Genomic DNA, 20,164 nt, shown 5'->3' with positions numbered 1-20,164 from the left:
AGGTAAGAGTGGGCTTGGATAGACCCATGCAACATGCTACATGAAGTGCGATGCTTAATGAAGAAATCAGACCCACACTATAATACAACGCGGCAATTGTTTTCCAAAACAGGACATCGACTTAAGGGTGTGTCCGCAGCATTCTTCACAGATCAGAGCTTTCAACGTATGATTTAAATTCTAGAGTTTTTTTTTTTTTTTTAAAGCATTTTATCAGGAAATCAGAATGAGTTCATTTCCCTTAAGTTCGCTGGAACCAGATAAATAGCCAGAGCCCGGACAGGACGTGCTTCTGAGAAACAGCATGATGGCTGAAAGTTTTCCTTTCCCTTGAGTTCTGAGGGAAGCAAGCACCCACACGGTGTACCAGGAAGTGTGAAAACCGGCAGCACAAGCATATTCTCATCTAGTAGGTGTGTGGGGTGGAAAAGGGTCAGCGGTGGAAAGGGGAACTTTCAAGGGCTAGTGCTATGAGCCTCAATTTTCCTTTCTCTGCACGTCATCATTCAATGGCTGTTGAGGAGGACTTTTGCTGCATCTGGACAGATGAGGGGTTCTGCTGCATTGTCTGAAGGGGCTGCATGGAGGAACTTTTGCGCGCCCACGCGCACGCGTGTGGGCGGGGGCGGCACAAGACTAGCCTTTTCTTAGAGCCAGCCATCTGGAAGGAGTGAGAAGGTGCCAGAAAACAGGTTGCTGTGTGTCACTGATGTAAAAGGCCAAGTAGGGAATTGTGAATGATCACAGAGGCTGTAATTGCATCCACTTGGGCTAAATGTTGCAGGACGGAGACGCCTAGTGGATGGGGAGCTTTGAAGAATTCATTGTTCTCTGATCACAAAGCATGTAAGCATGCTTTGCTCCTGGCCTCTTTTCTATCTTCTTGATTTGACTCCCCCTCCCCCCAATCAAAACGTTAGCCAGCGATAGGTAAGAGAAAAGGGGAGGAGAGAAACGCATGCTGGTGAATTAGGAAGGACATCTATAATCTCCTCTCTCTCACTGTAGGTGTACAGCCCGAAGAAGCAAACAGGGAGAGGAGGAAGGCTCAGTTAAGTCCAGAGTTATAATTACTCTCCACAATCGGATGTTGTAGTTTCTGAATCAAGAGTGCCTTTCATCCAGGCCCCAGGAAACATTATTACCCCTGCTAAATAAAGCTGAATGGAACAGTGGGAGGCACACATAAAATTGTAATTTGATTATATTATATGATATTTGCTTGAGTAACACTGCAATATTATTTGTGGTGCTAGGGTTGTAGCAAAGGAGGAAGATTCACAAAGTGTTGTTGGCGGGGGTGTGGGGGTGTGGGGGTGTGGGGGTGTGGGGGTGTGGGGGAGGGTTGGTGAGGGAGGGTGGGATGAGAGAGGAGGGGGATTGAAATTGGAAACGGAAGTGCAGTACACTAGCCCCTGGCCCTGCTTGCCCACTAAGGAAGCAAGGACAGACTTGCTGTGGAAGAAGGATGGTTGCTATAGGTTAAGGGCCACTAAACAAAAACTCACAATCAAAGGTTGCCAGAATGGCAGGAGTTAAAGGCTGTGTCTCACTGTGACTAAGGTCAGCAGAGCTATGAGGGAGGGAGAGCCCTAACACAGTTAGCCTTTTAGACTTGCCGGATACAGAGTATCACATGATGTTATATGAATTGTTGAAAGAGATACCAGGTATCCCTCAGGAATGATAGAGTGATAAAGCACTCTCTAAAATAAGCAGGAAGAAATAAAACAAATTGCTTTTCACACCAGAAACAAGTTGCCTGTGATACATTCTCCTATTTGTACCGCAGCATTCATAATGTCTTTAAATTTATCGGTGTCCATTTTTTTATCTTGAATTGTTTGATCTATTTGTTTCACCAATTTATTGTAAAATTGCACCAATTATATCTTTTGTCATTTTTACAGTGTATTTTTATGTAGCCCAGACTGGTCTTAAACTCAAGATCCTCCTGTCTCTGCCTCCCAAGTGCCTGAGTGCTGGGATTACAAGTCCATAACATGCTGCCCAGCTGCTATACTTCTGTTTGGAAAATATTGGATCTCCAGCTTACGCAGGTCTTTGAGGCAGCAGCACTGGAGTTTTAATTAACACAGTGATCTTGTTACAAAAGCTCATGTCCTGGGGGCGGGGGAGTAGGGAATCATGGCAACACATACAAGTTTTCTAAAATTCAAGAGTTTTGCTTGAAAACTTTGAATCTTGTCACTGGCAGCACATTCTGCCCCTTGCTTGGCATAAAGGAGCGGGCTTCACTTGATTTTGCCAAAATGTCTGCCAATTATCCCAGCCTGAATAGCTACAGTTCACCTGCCAGTCAGTCTTTTAAGTAAAGATGGGGTTCCTTGAAAAAAAAAAAAACAACGGTTACGTCAGCTCACGACTCAATCACACCCGTGCTGTTCCGTGAGCCAACCATCACGCACTGGTATTCAGCAGAGGTGTGTTTTGTGCTTCTCATTTAGTCACAGGGAATATTAAAAAGACGCTGCTCAAAGGTCAAGATTTAATAAAATTACTTTTTTCTCCTTCAGCGAGCGCGTTGTTCAGTGAGGCTGGCGTTGTAGAGATTTGCTGTGAATGCGAAGTAGTGAGGAGCTCGGTGGTTGCTATCACGGTGTGGTGCCACTGCCTAGATTTGTATTAAGGCACCGGAAACGCTGGTCACCGTTGCTGTTACACCATCAAGTGTGTGTCAGCCCAGTGAAGAAGACAAATAGCACATTGGTATTAATATGGAAGTAGGTTTGATATGGGGGTCCCTGGGAGGATCTCGGGGGACCCTACGGGTCCACATTTTGAGACCACTGTTCTCAAAAGCAATAAGAGAGATGCCTTCAAAAGTAAGGTCTTAATTAAGAAGATCTGCCCTGAAATTAAAAAAGATTAGCTATCAAATCTTACCCACATAAAGTGTTAATATTTTATTTGTACAAATTAAATGCCAGGTTAAAATATAGACAACAGTAGCTAGCATTTAAGTCAGGAGCACTGCTTTTGTGCTAGGTTAGTTATGGGGACATTTTAGAGAGAGGGTTTGTTGTCGATTAAATTTAAATATGAAGATGTTTCCAGTCTGGGGGAATGTACAGTTAGAGATCGTGGATTGTGTCTATTCATTTTCCTCCCCCCTAAATAAAAAAATGAGCCCAATTAATTTTTTAGCAGCTATCCATTTATTTCATTCATTAATGAAGGAGACTCCTCAAGACAAACAGAAACTTGTTTACTGTGCATGCAGACAAGACAGTCCTTTAGCTGATCCTGCCTCCTGCACATCCCAAGTAGGGGGGTTGCAGGAGTAAATCCCCAGACGCATGTGGTGCAAAGGATCAAATCCTCAAGGCCACCAAGACTTTTATGAGAAAGATAAAGAGAGTAATTCAAGCCCAAAGGAAAGGTAAAGAAACAGGAAAACCCCAAGTTCCCCGGTAAGAGTAGGTGTACAGTTAACTTCGGAATGCTCTAAGTCTGTGTTGGTAGTATGTAAATCACGTGTCTTTCATATGAAGATTAGAAGTCAAAACAGGCTGGAATACAGTTAGGTTGGTTAAGTGCTTGCCTAACGTGCATGGGGCCCTGGGTCTGATCCTTTGCACCGTGATGTTTGGGGAATTACTCTTACTACCTCCTACCTGAGATATGTAGGAGATGGCACGAGCCCAAGGACAGTTCTGGCTTCACAGTGACTTCAAGATCACCTTAGGCCACATAGGATTCCATCTCAAAACAAAATGACCAAAAAGTAAGGCGTGCTAAGGTAAGGATAGGTATAATAATTTAGGAAGAGAAATGAACTATAAAAGTGATATAAGTTATCACAACAATTCACTGTGAGATGGGAGTGGACTTGTGTATGTACTTAGAAACATATATATATATATATATATATTTTATTGTATTATGTTGGTGATGGTATTGAGAATTGAACATGGAACCTTGTATATGCTATGCAAGTGCCTATATCCCAGGCATGCCTATGTATGTATTTGTGTATGTATGTATGTATGTATGTATGTATGTATGTATGTATGTATGCATGTGTACATGATAAAAAATCATAAAACTTGTATGTGTGCACAACATATCAGGTAGTCAAAGCCATGTTGGAAAGAAATAAACAAGCTGGAAGCATTGTGCTCTTTGATTGTGAAATATACTACAAAGCCGTGGTAGCCAAAACGACTGTAATGGCTTAACTGCCAATATAACAGCCGGTGGCTCCAAACAGAACGTAAACCCAATACTGACAACCAGCTGATTCTTGACAGACACAGCATTCTTTTCAGACTCCGAAAGTGACCAGAGATCCACTATTGTTAGTGGATATTTTGATGTTAGTAATATAATAACACGAATAAAAAGTTGTTATTTGCAGAACATCTGATTACCTACCCAGAGAGCTGAAAGAATTTAGGTTTCTTGTAGAACAGGACGGTGTCATATCAACTGTTTGCCTCAACAAATGGAAAATGGGAGGAAGAACATCCCATTTGCAACTACAACAAAGAGTACTTAAGACTCATTCCACCAAAAGATTAATATAATCATTTTGAAGTAAATCACACAATTTTACACAAAGATAATAAAGAAGACCTAAACGAGTGGAGATATAGAATATCATTCTAGACAAACTCTGTGTCATGAGAAATTGTTTTCCCCCAAGATTTACAAATTCAGTGGAATGAAATGCTCCATAGAGAATGTTTTGTGGCACTTGAAACTTTTTCTAGGACAGAGCTGCTAGGGCAGGTACCCACAGTACTCTTGAAGAGGACCAGGATGGATTTGTCTTGTCAGATATCATGACAATTAAAACAAACAAGAATAAATTAGAACAAAAGCTGACCCAGGTAGAATGTTCAGTAGAAGGCAGCCATGATTGTTATGCAGTTTGCACATTTTCTGCATTTATGCTTTTGTAATATTTTAGGCATTTTTACTCCTCCCAGTATTCAAATTTAAAAATATGTCTCTGGAAGGTTTTAGACGAATAGATGGAGCTGCCATTCAAATCGCACGACACTTAAAAGACAGGGGACTGAATTTCTATTTTCTTTTTCTTTCTTTTTTTTTATAGTATATTATATATTTATATAAGTATATAATATTTATATAAATAAATAAGATAATATATAATATAATACAATATAATATATTTGAAATCCTCTACAGCTCTCCTGGGTCGTTTTCCTCCCCACTTGTAGAATATCTTGGTTTCTACCCAACTGTGGTTGAACTTTTTTTTTTTTTTTTAATTTTTATTTATTTATTTATTTTTTTATTATCTTGAGTATTTCTTATATACATTTCAAGTGTTATTCCCTTTCCCAGTTTCCGGACAGACATCACCCTCCCCCCTCCCCTTCCTTGTGGGTGTTCCCCTCCCAAACCTCCCCCCATTGCCACCCTCCCCGCATAGTCTAGATCACTGGGGGTTCAGTCTTAGCAGGACCCAGGGCTTCCCCTTCCACTGGTGCTCTTACTAGGATATTCATTGCTACCTATGGGGACAGAGTCCAGGGTCAGTCCATGTATAGTCTTTAGGTAGTGGCTTAGTCCCTGGAAGCTCTGGTTGCTTGACATTGTTGTACTTTTGGGGTCTCGAGCACCTTCAAGCTCTTCCAGTTCTTTCTCTGATTCCTTCAACGGGGGACCTATTCTCAGTTCAGTGGTTTGCTGCTGGCATTCGCCTCTGTGTTTGCTGTATTCTGGCTGTGTCTCTCAGGAGCGATCTACATCCGGCTCCTGTCGGTCTGCACTTCTTTGCTTCATCCATCTTGTCTAATTGGGTGGCTGTATATGTATGGGCCACCTGTGGGGCAGGCTCTGAATGGGTGTTCCTTCAGTCTCTGTTTTAATCTTTGCCTCTCCCTTCCCTGCCAAGGGTATTCTTTTTCCTCATTTAAAGAAGGAGTGAAGCATTCACATTTTGATCATCCGTCTTGAGTTTCCTTTGTTCTAGGGATCTAGGGTAATTCAAGCATTTGGGCTAATAGCCACTTATCAATGAGTGCATACCATGTATGTCTTTCTGTGAGTGGGTTAGCTCACTCAGGATGATATTTTCCAGTTCCAACCATTTGCCTACGAATTTCATAAACTCGTTGTTTTTGATAGCTGAGTAATATTCCATTGTGTAGATGTACCACATTTTCTGTATCCATTCCTCTGTTGAAGGGCATCTGGGTTCTTTCCAGTTTCTGGCTATTATAAATAAGGCTGCGATGAACATAGTGGAGCACGTGTCTCTTTTATATGTTGAGGCATCTTTTGGGTATATGCCCAAGAGAGGTATGGCTGGATCCTCAGGCAGTTCAATGTCCAATTTTCTGAGGAATCTCCAGACTGATTTCCAGAATGGTTGTACCAGTCTGCAATCCCACCAACAATGGAGGAGTGTTCCTCTTTCTCCGCACCCTCGCCAGCATCTGCTGTCACCTGAGTTTTTGATCTTAGCCATTCTCACTGGTGTGAGGTGAAATCTCAGGGTTGTTTTGATTTGCATTTCCCTTATGACTAAAGATGTTGAACATTTCTTTAGGTGTTTCTCAGCCATTCGGCATTCCTCAGCTGTGAATTCTTTGTTCAGCTCTGAACCCCATTTTTTAATAGGGTTATTTGTTTCCCTGCGGTCTAACTTCTTGAGTTCTTTGTATATTTTGGATATAAGGCCTCTATCTGTTATAGGATTGGTAAAGATCTTTTCCCAATCTGTTGGTTGTCGTTTTGTCCTAACCACAGTGTCCTTTGCCTTACAGAAGCTTTGCAGTTTTATGAGATCCCATTTGTCGATTCTTGATCTTAGAGCATAAGCCATTGGTGTTTTGTTCAGGAAATTTTTTCCAGTGCCCATGTGTTCCAGATGCTTCCCTAGTTTTTCTTCTATTAGTTTGAGTGTGTCTGGTTTGATGTGGAGGTCCTTGATCCACTTGGACTTAAGCTTTGTACAGGGTGATAAGCATGGATCGATCTGCATTCTTCTACATGTTGCCCTCCAGTTGAACCAGCACCATTTGCTGAAAATGCTATCTTTTTTCCATTGGATGGTTTTGGCTCCTTTGTCAAAAATCAAGTGACCATAGGTGTGTGGGTTCATTTCTGGGTCTTCAATTCTATTCCATTGGTCTATCTGTCTGTCTCTGTACCAATACCATGCAGTTTTTATCACTATTGCTCTGTAATACTGCTTGAGTTCAGGGATAGTGATTCCCCCTGAAGTCCTCTTATTGTTGAGGATAGCTTTAGCTATCCTGGGTTTTTTGTTATTCCAGATGAATTTGCAAATTGTTCTGTCTAACTCTTTGAAGAATTGGATTGGTATTTTGATGGGGATTGCATTGAATCTGTAGATTGCTTTTGGTAAAATGGCCATTTTTACTATATTAATCCTGCCAATCCATGAGCATGGGAGATCTTTCCATCTTCTGAGGTCTTCTTCAATTTCTTTCCTCAGTGTCTTGAAGTTCTTATTGTACAGATCTTTTACTTGCTTGGTTAAAGTCACACCGAGGTACTTTATATTATTTGGGTCTATTATGAAGGGTGTCGTTTCCCTAATTTCTTTCTCGGCTTGTTTCTCTTTTGTATAGAGGAAGGCAACTGATTTATTTGAGTTAATTTTATACCCAGCCACTTTGCTGAAGTTGTTTATCAGCTTTAGTAGTTCTCTGGTGGAACTTTTGGGATCACTTAAATATACTATCATGTCGTCTGCAAATAGTGATATTTTGACCTCTTCTTTTCCGATCTGTATCCCCTTGATCTCCTTTTGTTGTCTGATTGCTCTGGCTAGAACTTCAGGAACTATATTGAATAAGTAGGGAGAGAGTGGGCAGCCTTGTCTAGTCCCTGATTTTAGTGGGATTGCTTCAAGTTTCTCTCCATTTAGTTTAATGTTAGCAACTGGTTTGCTGTATATGGCTTTTACTATGTTTAGGTATGGGCCTTGAATACCTATTCTTTCCAGGACTTTTATCATGAAGGGGTGTTGAATTTTGTCAAATGCTTTCTCAGCATCTAATGAAATGATCATGTGGTTCTGTTCTTTCAGTTTGTTTATATGATGGATCACGTTGATGGTTTTCCTTATATTAAACCATCCCTGCATGCCTGGGATGAAGCCTACTTGATCATGGTGGATGATTGTTTTGATGTGCTCTTGAATTCGGTTTGCCAGAATTTTATTGAGTATTTTTGCGTCGATATTCATAAGGGAAATTGGTCTGAAGTTCTCTTTCTTTGTTGGGTCTTTGTGTGGTTTAGGTATAAGAGTAATTGTGGCTTCATAGAAGGAATTCGGTAGGGCTCCATCTGTTTCAATTTTGTGGAATAGTTTGGATAATATTGGTATAAGGTCTTCTATGAAGGTTTGATAGAATTCTGCACTAAACCCGTCTGGACCTGAGCTCTTTTTGGTTGGGAGACCTTTAATGACTGCTTCTATTTCCTTAGGGGTTATGGGGTTGTTTAACTGGTTTATCTGTTCCTGATTTAACTTCGATACCTGGTATCTGTCTAGGAAATTGTCCATTTCCTGAAGATTTTCAAGTTTTGTTGAATATAGGTTTTTATAGTAAGATCTGATGATTTTTTGAATTTCCTCTGAATCTGTAGTTATGTCTCCCTTTTCATTTCTGATTTTGTTAATTTGGACGCACTCTCTGTGTCCTCTCGTTAGTCTGGCTAAGGGTTTATCTATCTTGTTGATTTTCTCAAAGAACCAACTTTTGGTTCTGTTGATTCTTTCTATGGTCCTTTTTGTTTCTACTTGGTTGATTTCAGCTCTGAGTTTGATTATTTCCTGCCTTCTACTCCTCCTGGGTGTATTTGCTTCTTTTTGTTCTAGAGCTTTTAGGTGTGCTGTCAAGCTGCTGACATATGCTCTTTCCTGTTTCTTTCTGCAGGCACTCAGCGCTATGAGTTTTCCTCTTAGCACAGCTTTCATTGTGTCCCATAAGTTTGGGTATGTTGTACCTTCATTTTCATTAAATTCTAAAAAGTTTTTAATTTCTTTCTTTATTTCTTCCTTGACCAGGTTATCATTGAGTAGAGCATTGTTCAATTTCCACGTATATGTGGGCATTCTTCCCTTATTGTTATTGAAGACCAGTTTTAGGCCGTGGTGGTCCGATAGCACGCATGGGATTATTTCTATCTTTCTGTACCTGTTGAGGCCCGTTTTTTGACCAATTATATGGTCAATTTTGGAGAAAGTACCATGAGGAGCTGAGAAGAAGGTATATCCTTTTGCTTTAGGATAGAATGTTCTATAAATATCCGTTAAGTCCATTTGGCTCATGACTTCTCTTAGTCTGTCTACATCTCTGTTTAATTTCTGTTTCCATGATCTGTCCATTGATGAGAGTGGGGTGTTGAAATCTCCCACTATTATTGTGTGAGGTGCAATGTGTGTTTTGAGCTTTAGTAAGGTTTCTTTTACGTATGTAGGTGCCCTTGTATTTGGGGCATAGATATTTAGGATTGAGAGTTCATCTTGGTGGATTTTTCCTTTGATGAATATGAAGTGTCCTTCCTTATCTTTTTTGATGACTTTTAGTTGAAAATTGATTTTATTTGATATTAGAATGGCTACTCCAGCTTGCTTCTTCTGACCATTTGCTTGGAAAATTGTTTTCCAGCCTTTCACTCTGAGGTAATGTCTGTCTTTGTCTCTGAGGTGTGTTTCCTGTAGGCAGCAGAATGCAGGGTCCTCGTTGCGTATCCAGTTTGTTAATCTATGTCTTTTTATTGGGGAGTTGAGGCCATTGATATTGAGAGATATTAAGGAATAGTGATTATTGCTTCCCGTTATATTCATATTTGGAAGTGAGGTTATGTTTGTGTGCTTTCATTCTCTTTGTTTTGTTGACAAGATGATTAGTTTCTTGCTTCTAGGGTATAGCTTGCCTCCTTATGTTGGGCTTTACCCTTTATTATCCTTTGTAGTGCTGGACTTGTAGAAAGATATTGTGTAAATTTGGTTTTGTCATGGAATATCTTGGTTTCTCCATCTATGTTAATTGAGAGTTTTGCAGGATACAGTAACCTGGGCTGGCATTTGTGTTCTCTTAGGGTCTGTATGACATCTGTCCAGGATCTTCTGGCCTTCATAGTTTCTGGCGAAAAGTCTGGTGTGATTCTGATAGGTCTGCCTTTATATGTTACTTGACCTTTTTCCCTTACTGCTTTTAATATTCTTTCTTTATTTTGTGCGTTTGGTGTTTTGACAATTATGTGACGGGAGGTGTTTCTTTTCTGGTCCAATCTATTTGGAGTTCTGTAGGCTTCTTGTATGCCTATGGGTATCTCTTTTTTTAGGTTAGGGAAGTTTTCTTCTATGATTTTGTTGAAGATATTTACTGGTCCTTTGAGCTGGGAGTCTTCACTCTCTTCTATACCTATTATCCTTAGGTTTGATCTTCTCATTGAGTCCTGGATTTCCTGTATGTTTTGGACCAGTAGCTTTTTCCGCTTTACATTATCTTTGACAGTTGAGTCAATGATTTCTATGGAATCTTCTGCTCCTGAGATTCTCTCTTCCATCTCTTGTATTCTGTTGGTGAAGCTTGTATCTATAGCTCCTTGTCTTTTCTTCTGATTTTCTATGTCCAGGGTTGTTTCCATGTGTTCTTTCTTGATTGCTTCTATTTCCATTTTTAATTCCTTCAACTGTTTGATTGTGTTTTCCTGGAATTCTTTCAGGGATTTTTGCGATTCCTCTCTGTAGGCTTCTACTTGTTCTCTAAGGGAGTTCTTTATGTCTTTCTTGAAGTCCTCCAGCATCATGATCAAATATGATTTTGAAACTAGGTCTTGCTTTTCTGGTGTGTTTGGATATTCCGTGTTTGCTTTGGTGGGAGAATTGGGCTCCGATGATGCCAAGTAGTCTTGGTTTCTGTTGCTTGGGTTCCTGCGCTTGCCTCTCGCCATCAGATTATCTCTAGTGTTACTTTGTTCTGCTATTTCTGACAGTGGCTAGACTGTCCTATAACCTGTGTGTCAGGAGTGCTGTAGACCTGTTTTCCTGTTTTCTTTCAGCCAGTTATGGGGACAGAGTGTTCTGCTTTCGGGCGTGTAGTTTTTCCTCTCTACAGGTCTTCAGCTGTTCCTGTGGGCCTGTGTCTTGAGTTCACCAGGCAGGTTTCTTGCAGGGGAAAAGTTGGTCCTACCTGTGGTTCCAAGGCTCAAGTTTGCTCGTGGGGTACTGCCTAAGTCCTCTCCGCTGTGGCAGCAACCAGGAAAATCTGCGCCGCTCCTTCTGGGAGCCTCCGTGCACCAGGGTTTCAGATGACGTTTGGTGTTTTCCTCTGGCGCCTGGATGTGCACAGAGTGCAGTCTCTTCTGGTTTCCCAGGCGTGTCCGCCTGTCTGAAGGTTCAGCTCTCCCTCCCACGGGATTTGGTTGCAGAGAGCTGTTTATCCGGTCTGTTTCCTTCAGGTTCCGGCAGTGTCTCAGGCGCAGGGGTCCTGCCGCTCCCGGGCCCTCCCCTACGGGAACCCAGAGGCCTTATACAGTTGCCTCTTGGGCCAGGGATGTGGGCAGGGGTGGGCAGTGTTGGTGGTCTCCTCCGCTCTGCAGCCTCAGGAGTGCCCACCTGATCAGGCGGTGAGGTCTCTCTCCCACGGGGTTTGGGAGCAGGGAGCTGCTGCGGTCCGGGATCCGCCGGTGTGGGACTTCCGGTAAACACAGGAAGTGCCCGGCCTTAGAGGAATTTTGCCTCTGTGTGTCCTGAGTTCACCAGGCAGGTTTCTTGCAGGGGAAAAGTTGGTCCTACCTGCAGTTCCAAGGCTCAAGTTTGCTCGTGGGGTACTGCCTAAGTCCTCTCCGCTGTGGCAGCAACCGGGAAGATCTGCGCCGCTCTTTCCAGGAGCCTCCGTGCACCAGGGTTCCAGATGGCGTTTGGTGTTTTCCTCTGGCGCCTGGATGTGCACAGAGTGCAGTCTCTTCTGGTTTCCCAGGCTTGTCTGCCTCTCTGAAGGTTCAGCTCTCCCTCCCACGGGATTTGGGTGCAGAGAACTGTTTATCCGGTCTGTTTCCTTCAGGTTCCGGCAGTGTCTCAGGCGCAGGGGTCCTGCCACTCCCGGGCCCTCCCCTACGGGAACCCAGAGGCCTTATACAGTTGCCTCTTGGGCCAGGGATGTGGGCAGGGGTGAGCAGTGTTGGTGGTCTCCTCCGCTCTGCAGCCTCAGGAGTGCCCACCTGATCAGGCGGTGAGGTCTCTCTCTATTTTCTTTTTCTTTCCTGTTTGCTGACCCTCCCTTCCTTGAGTCAGAAGGATGAGGGAGTTGTAATTATTTAATGTTTAGCTCAAAGGAATAGGGAGATAGGAAGTGGAAGTGAGTAAAGAAGTATTCTACACATTTGATAAAATCCTGTTTACTCAGGAAGAAAAATGGAAGCCTGTCGTCTACAGCAAATTCAGCGGGAGCTAAAAGACATCCTGTTAAGCAAAATAACACAGAACGATAATACTGTCTGCTCTTTTCACATGGGTGAGCCGGAAAAAGGCTCAACCTGAGTGAGTACAGAACAGTGATGACAGCAGGAAGAGGTGGGGGAGCATAGGTAAGTGGATAGGATTGTGTCCAGTGCACGCTGTATGGATATGCTGAAGTAGCACAAGGATTCCTATAGTATGTCTAATATATATATATATTAATTATATATATATTAATTAAAAAGGGAACGCCTGCAATTGAATTCCTTGGGCACTGGGAGAAAAATCCAAAGTAGTGAAAGAAAGACTGATCCAAAGAGATAATGGCTGAAAAAGAAAGAAAGAAAGAAAGAAAGAAAGAAGGAAAGAAAGGAAGGAAGGAAGGAAGAATGAAAGAAAAACACCCATTCAACAAAATGCCACTTTATTATCCATGTGTCAAACTCTATGGCTAGCTTAAGAAATAGGACTAGCCATGGTTTTGAGACACTCACAGTAAGACGCAGGGAAGCTGTTAACCAACAGTGCTTTGGGAGCATGAAAGGGTGAAAGACAGAGTTTGAAGTTGGGGGTGGGCAATTTTGTCCAAGGAAGTCTTATTTGTGGTTGGTCTTGGTGGTTTATGTCACTAGTAAAGAAGATGGCAGAGTTATGTGGCAGAGAGGAATAGACACAGAAAAGAGAATTTTCCAAGTAAGCCCTAATGGGGAGACTTAGCCTCCATTCTCCAAGCATCATCAAATCTTGTTAACACTTTCACATACCATAAAATACACTCTTATTTTGGGACAGGGTCTCAGTCTATATTTCAGGCTGGCCTTGAACTTGCAATTTCCCTCCTGAGCCTTGGCTTTCTGAGTTCTGCCTTCCACGTATTTACGGAATAGCTCCAAATCAGGCCATCTTGGATGAGGCACTAGGAAACCAAGGTCCCCAGAAATAGCATGGCTTTTGGAGCGCGGTGCAAAGGAGAATCCAGTGTTGCAGCTCTATTCATTTGTACCATATGTCAGGAATCAAGTGACTCTGTAATTCTCCGAATCTACCTGCGATTTAACGTGAGGTTTCTGTCTTAAATCTGTGGTCCTGGGAAATGTCAAGGTGTAGCAGGATGAAAATTCGTGCAAATTGTATAAGTGACCTTTTGTGAATTCCACTCTGGGTGGTGTAGTTTTTTTTCCATCTGATCACACACTCGACAGAGTGGGACTTCGAGATGAAGCAAGGGAATTAATTAGATGCAAATGCCATCGCTATCAGAGAAGCCTTGTGACTAAAGGTAGAGCTTTGATAACTGAATGCACTCCATTTCTGGAAGGAGCTGGATTTTACATGCAGTGCTATGTATGTGGGATGTATGTAGGGAGTGGGTCCTGGGCCAAGAGAAGTTGGGAGTAGCATGGGATACAGCAAGCACAGCAGTAAAAGCTAGAATTTAAGACCACAATGGAGGAAATGTCCTCGTTAGATATTTAGTTCCATAAAATCTAGAGTCTTTCGCTAAGACAAAGCCTTCCTACCTGGATGTTGGCTGCTCAGAGCCCATAAAAACTGATACTGATATAAACAGAACGTTAACGTTTAGGTACTCAAGAGGCTATGAATTTCTCTGCAGCAAAGACTTGGATCTCCAAAGGACATTTAGTGTGCTTACGTGTGTGTGTGTGTGTGTGTTCATGTGTAGATGTGCATGTATATATGTGCATGTGTGCATGTGTGTGTGTGTGTGTGTGTGTGTGTGTGTGTGCATGTGTGAGTATATGTATGCCTGTAGTCCAGAAGTTAACACTGGGTTCTTTCTTTAATTGCCCTTGACTTTATTATTTTTCAAGAATTTATTTTATTTGTGTGTGTGTGTGTGTGTGTGTGTGTGTGTGTGTGTGTGTGTGTGTGTGAAGTAGACAGCATTGAATCACTTGGAGCTGGAGTTACAGATGGTTGTAAACTTCCTGATGTGGGTGCTGGGAACCAATCTCAGGTCTTCTGCAAGAGCAGTAGGTGCTCTTAGCTGCTGAGCCACCTCTCCAGTCCTCTCTACATTATTTTGAGACGAATTTCTCGTTGAACCTGAAGCTCCCTCCTTTGGCTAGTCTGTCTGGCCACTAAACTCTAGGGATCTTCCTGTCTTTGCTGCCCCTCCCCCAGTAGCATGGCAGGCATGTGTCACTATGTGCCTCACGTGAGTGAGGGGGTCCAGACTCAAGGTCCTTCTGCTTACGCAGCAAGGAATTTACTGACTGAGACATCTCTGAAGCCCTTCCAAAAGAGGTTTTCCATCCTTAATCCACTGACAGATCAAAATTTGAGCACGCTATTGGGAGGTAGGTAGTGGAACTGTGGAAGGTAGTGCCTAGGTAGCAAAAGGAAGTCTGTGAGTGTGTGTCTTTGCCTTGTCATCATGCTGCCCCCTATCTTCCATGAATTGCACAGCTCAGTGCTACCATTTTCCCTGTGCCATGATAAACTGAGATCTCTGGAACCCTGAGCCTAAATACATCTCTTAGGTAGTAAGCCATGCATTCTGTCATAATGACTAGAAAACCAACACAGTTGAGAAGGAGATGAGCTGTGATTTTTTGCATCTGTGGTCTGTATTGTATGGTGGAACATTTCCTCTCTACCTCCCTGAGTTATGGATTTTTCAAGATTGTTAAATCAAATCAAATAGAAAACATCTCAAAAATTAGTGTAATTATTTTTTATGAATCTTTTGTGTTAGATTTTTTTTGTGTTTGTGGTATGGGCTATAATGAAAACGTATTTCTTTTTATTTATGATGTTTTGTTACTTTGTCTCCCCCCGCCGCCCTCCCCCTGAGCTGAGGACCAAACTCAGGGCCTTGCACTTGCTAGGCAAGATGTCTACCACTGAGCTAAATCCCCAACCCCAGTTTGTGATGTTTTGAGACAGGGTTTCTATGTGTAACAGCCTTGGCTGTCCTAGAACTCACTATATAGACCAGCTTGGATTGAACTCACAGAGATCTGCCTGCCTCAGCCTCCTGAGTGCTGGGATTAAAGGCATGTGTCACCACCATCTGGCACATATAATGTTTTTCTTAGTGTAAAATAAAAAAAATATTAGTGTGGTGGCTTGAGTGAGAATGCCTCCTAATGGGTTCATATGTTTGAGTACTTGGTTTCCAGGAGGGAGGAGCTCTTTGGGAAGGATTAGGAGGTGTGGCCTTGTTGGAGGAGGTGTGTCAGTACAGCTGGTTATGAGGTTTCAGAAAGCCCATACTATACCCAGTTATCTCTCTCTGCATTCTGCTTTTGGATAAGTATATATGCTCTCAGCCACTGCTTGGTTGCTAGCTACACCGTCCTGCATGCTGTCACGTTCTCTGCCAGGATAGTTGTGGATTCACTTCCTATAGCTGGTGTCTTAGTTTGGGTTTTATTGTTATGAAGAGACACCATGACTAAGGTAACTCTAATAAAGGACAACATTTAATTACTTCTGGCTTACAGTTTCAGAGGTTCAGTTCGTTATCATCATGGCGGGAAGCATGACATCATCTAGGCCAACACAGTGCTGGAGAAGGAGCCGAGAGTCCTACATCTTGATCCGAAGGTAGCCAGGAGAAGACTTGAATTACTCTGGTCAGACTTATGCATATAATGAGAGACCTCAGAGCCCCACCTCCACAGTGACACACTTCCTTTCACAAGGCTACACCTCTTCCAATATGGCCACACCTCCTAATAGTGCCATTTCACATGGATGGGTCAAACACATCCAAACTACCGTAGCTGAGTTTCTTGTTCTGAACACAGATAAATCCCTTCCCAGAAAGAGTCACCCTCAGCAATTCAGTGTGGCTTTCTAGCCCCCTTCCTGTACGTTTACAGACAGTTACAGTTCAGTGCACAGAGACATAGGGTTAGGGTTCCACTTTACCATTGCCATTGCTCACTGAGTTCATCCTCTTTCTTAATGCATCTGCATATTTTCCATATCAGAATATTCATTCTCACATAATTCTTTCAAACCGTTGCACAATTTTACATAGTATGAATAGTATGGACTTAATTTTTCTTTCTTCCACTTTTTTTTTGCCATTAAATCACTGCTACGAGAACATTTCTACATAGATATTTTACTACAGTTGAGAGCATATTTCTCTTCGATGGATTTTGAAATGTGAGATTTTGAGTTAAAGAGAACATACGTTTAAAATTTCAATAGATATCACCAAATTGTTTTCCAAAAAGCTGTAGCCAACTTACATTTCCATGGATTGTTTCCTGACTTTCTTACATTAATCCCGAACACTTAACATTTGCAAATCTAATTGTAAAAACATGCACATTTTGCATTTTTTAAAGATTATTTATTTAATACATATAGTACATTGTAGCTGTCCTCAGACACACCAGTAAAGGGCATCAGATCCCATTATAGATGGTTGTGAGCCACCATGTGGTTGCTGGGAGTTGAACTCAGGACCTCTGGAAGAGAACTCAGTGCCCTTAACCACTAAGCCATCTCTCCAGCCCCACATTTTGCATTCTTGTTGCATTCATTTGATTAATACTGGCAGTATCTTTTCATTTTTATAAGTGTGGAAAGTTTTGGTAAAATACTTGTCTTATCCTTTGCCCACTTTTAAATTGTGATATATATATTTTATTATTTTTATTTTTAGGTGCAGTTAGAGATAGTTTTCTTTCAGTTTTTAAGAAATCTTTCCCAAAGAAGTTTGATGTTTTTAATAGTCAAGTGGTTAATTCATAGCCTCTAGGTCTAATGAAATGTTTTACTCTAAGATTATATTTAAATTATCTTTTATTTTTCTTAGGATGCTTTTACAGTTTGTTTCCAAATGCAAGTCTTTTAAACTATTTTTCTTTGAACACAGACTTAGCAATCTAATTGTGTTTCCAAGTGGTCAGCCAAGTGTCCCAATCCTATCTGATCACATAAGAAGGCAAGAATCTCTTCTGCTTTTTGCCGAATGTTTATTTTATTTTCTTCATTTCTTTGTTTCCCTTCCTTTCCCCCTCCCTCCTTCCCTCCCTCCCTCCCTCTCTCCCTCTCCCTCCTTTCCTTCCCATGTTCTCTCTGTGTAATCCAGGTTGGCTTTGGTGTTCGTGTCCTGCCTCAGCCTCCTGAGAGATACTTGTTTTTAATAAGCAGAGGTGTAACTTTGAAACCTCATATAGCAAATACTGTGCTACTTCTTGTTCTCAAATGTGTTCTTGTAGGCTTTCTGTTCTGGGTCAACTTCACGAAGTTTGTAAATTCTGTGGCCACAGGGCTGGTGTTTGATGAAGGTTGTATGGACCAGAGTAACTAAGTGGCTTTGCAATGGGCAGCTTTCCCTTCAGAAGTTTGTTATATTTCTTCATTTATTTAGGGCTTCTTCTGGGGTAGTCTTTAGGAAAAAAATCTTCATTTCCACTATTTTATTTATTTATAATTCTTTATAACAGAAAAAAAGCACACACAAAATTTATGACATGCTGAAGGCTTGGGAATATTAAACCTAAAAAGAGACAAGCTAAATGACACTTCTGCAGAGATTAGAGGCATAAAATAACTTGGGCTCCTGGTGTGAGGAGGGGTGACTCTTCTGTTGGACGGTTGGCACATGTGCACAGCAAGCCAGGGTTACCATAGGCCCAGAAAACCTCCCAGGTGTCAGCCACCTGCAATGATCCTTGCCTAGGACCCCAAATTCTTTTCCTGGAAAAGTCTCTCGGTGCCATAACCTTTGCAACACTCATCCTAGAAATCATCCAGATCTGAACCAATGACCCAGAGCACAGGCAGGAAGCTGCCGCTTTGTGAAGATCTCTCAGGGCAAAGACCTGGCTAATGGATTACAGCTCTGATTCTTAAGAAAGAGCTGAGACTCTGCTAGGATGAGCAAAACTGAGGACAGCCAACAGGAAGGTATTCTATTTGCTCTGCTTCTAGAGCAGTCTGTTGTCTGTGCCTTTCTTGTTAGGATTATTTCTGCATATTGCCTTGGTTTTGCTATTTCTGTAAATGTATTGTTTTCTTACATATTTTCTTTTTAAAACATTAAAAAGTTATTTCTAAAGATTTGTGTGTGTGTGTATGTATGTATGTATGTATGTATGTATGTATGTATGTATGTATGTGCCTGTGTTGTATGTGAGGGAGCCTGTTTGTACACACAAAAGCCAGAAGAAGGTATCCTGTATCCTCTTTTATAACTTTTGTGGCATTCTTAGAAGCTCCCTCTGAGCTTGGCTCTTACAATTTTCTCAGCTTATCCGGATGCCTGGCATCTGGTATCTCAGAAACCTTCTTGCTTCTGCCCATGTCAGAGCTGGGTCACCATCCTGTGCAGGACACCTGGTTTGCTACACAGATGAACCCAGGTCCATGTGATCGAAAAGCAAGCATTGCTACCTGCTGTGCTGTCTTTCCAGCTCCTGCATCTTAAAACTCTGTTCTTCCTTTAAAATTACTTTTATTTACAGCATCCGGTATTCCCAGGTGGTCTCCCATGCAAGGGGTGGTGAGAGACTCTCAGGACTCTCAGGGAGGACCCTAGCTGAAATGCCCTACAGTGGGGAAAGGGAACTTGTAGTGCCCACCTCCAGCAGAAACACAAGTGAGGGATGGGGCTGCTATCCCACAGTCAAAACTCTGACTTATAATTTTTCCTGTGTGAAAGAACTGCAGGGATGGAAATGGAGAAGAACCTGAGGAAAAGGAGGTCCAGTGACAGGCCCAAAGTGGCATCCAGCTCAAGGGGGAGGGGGTAAGACCTGACATCTTTACTGAGGCTATGGGGCGCTCACAAAAAAGGGCCTATCATGACTGCCCTCCTAAAGACCCAACAAGCAGCTGAAAGAGTCATATGCAGATATTTGTACCCAACCAATGAACAGAAGCTGCTGACTCCTGTGGTTGAATTAGGGAAAAGCTGGAGGAAGCTGAGGTGGAGGGTGACCCTGTAGGAGGACCAGCAGTCTCAACTAACCTGAACCCCCGAGATCTCTCAGACTCTGGATCACCACCCAGACAGCACACACCAACTGAGATGAGGCCCCTAACACATGTACATCAGAGGACTGCTGGGTCTGGGTTCAGTCAGAGAAGATGCACCCAACCCTCAAGAGACTGGAGGCCCAGGGAGTTTAGATGTTTGGTGGGGTGGGAGGGGTGGAGACATCCTCATGGAGACATGGGGGCAGGCAGGAGGTATGGGACGTGGGGAGAGTGGACCAGGAGGGCAATAAAGTCTGGAGTGTAAAAAAAAGAAAGAAAGAAAGACATACTTACCTGGCAGGGGAGATACCATGATTACGAAGGTGGTTTTCCCAGGGCGAGGCTTATCCATTGCACTCCGGATGTGCTGACCCCTGCGATTTCCCCCAATGCGGGAAACTCGACTGCATAATTTGTGGTAGTGGGGGACTGCGTTCGCGCTCTCCCCTGTAAAAAAGAAAAAGAAAGAAAGAAAGAAAAATAATAAAAAATATTTTTATTATTTGAGAATTTCACCCAGTGTGTTTTGGTCATATTCACCCCTCAGCTCCTCCTCCTCCTGCCCCCTGCACCTCTCTCCACACCAACTCGTTCTTAACTGGAAATTGCTGGCATATATGAAATTTATTGATTTTTTTTTATTCAGCCACTTTAGCAAACTGGTATTATGTATGTATTAATAATTTTTCTGTTGATCTATTGACTTTTTGAGCTCTATAATTCACTCCCTTGAGACATTTACTGCTTTTTTTT

The 20,164-nt window shown here is 42.2% G+C and overlaps 1 protein-coding gene and 1 non-coding gene across 3 annotated transcripts in view; both read left to right on the top strand.

Annotated features, from left to right (window-relative positions):
- Positions 1-20,164, top strand: part of Zfp800 (zinc finger protein 800) — a 213,530-nt gene that overhangs the window by 35,710 nt on the left and 157,656 nt on the right. The gene's annotated exons all lie outside the window — the stretch shown is intronic.
- On the top strand, positions 19,698-19,861 carry LOC120102657 (U1 spliceosomal RNA). The gene has a single exon (XR_005504279.1). It is a non-coding gene; the product is annotated as a U1 spliceosomal RNA (small nuclear RNA).

This window comes from Rattus norvegicus, chromosome 4 (genome assembly GCF_036323735.1).
Source record: "Rattus norvegicus strain BN/NHsdMcwi chromosome 4, GRCr8, whole genome shotgun sequence".
Lineage (NCBI taxonomy): Eukaryota > Metazoa > Chordata > Mammalia > Rodentia > Muridae > Rattus > Rattus norvegicus.
This window is presented reverse-complemented; position numbering and strand designations above follow the sequence as displayed.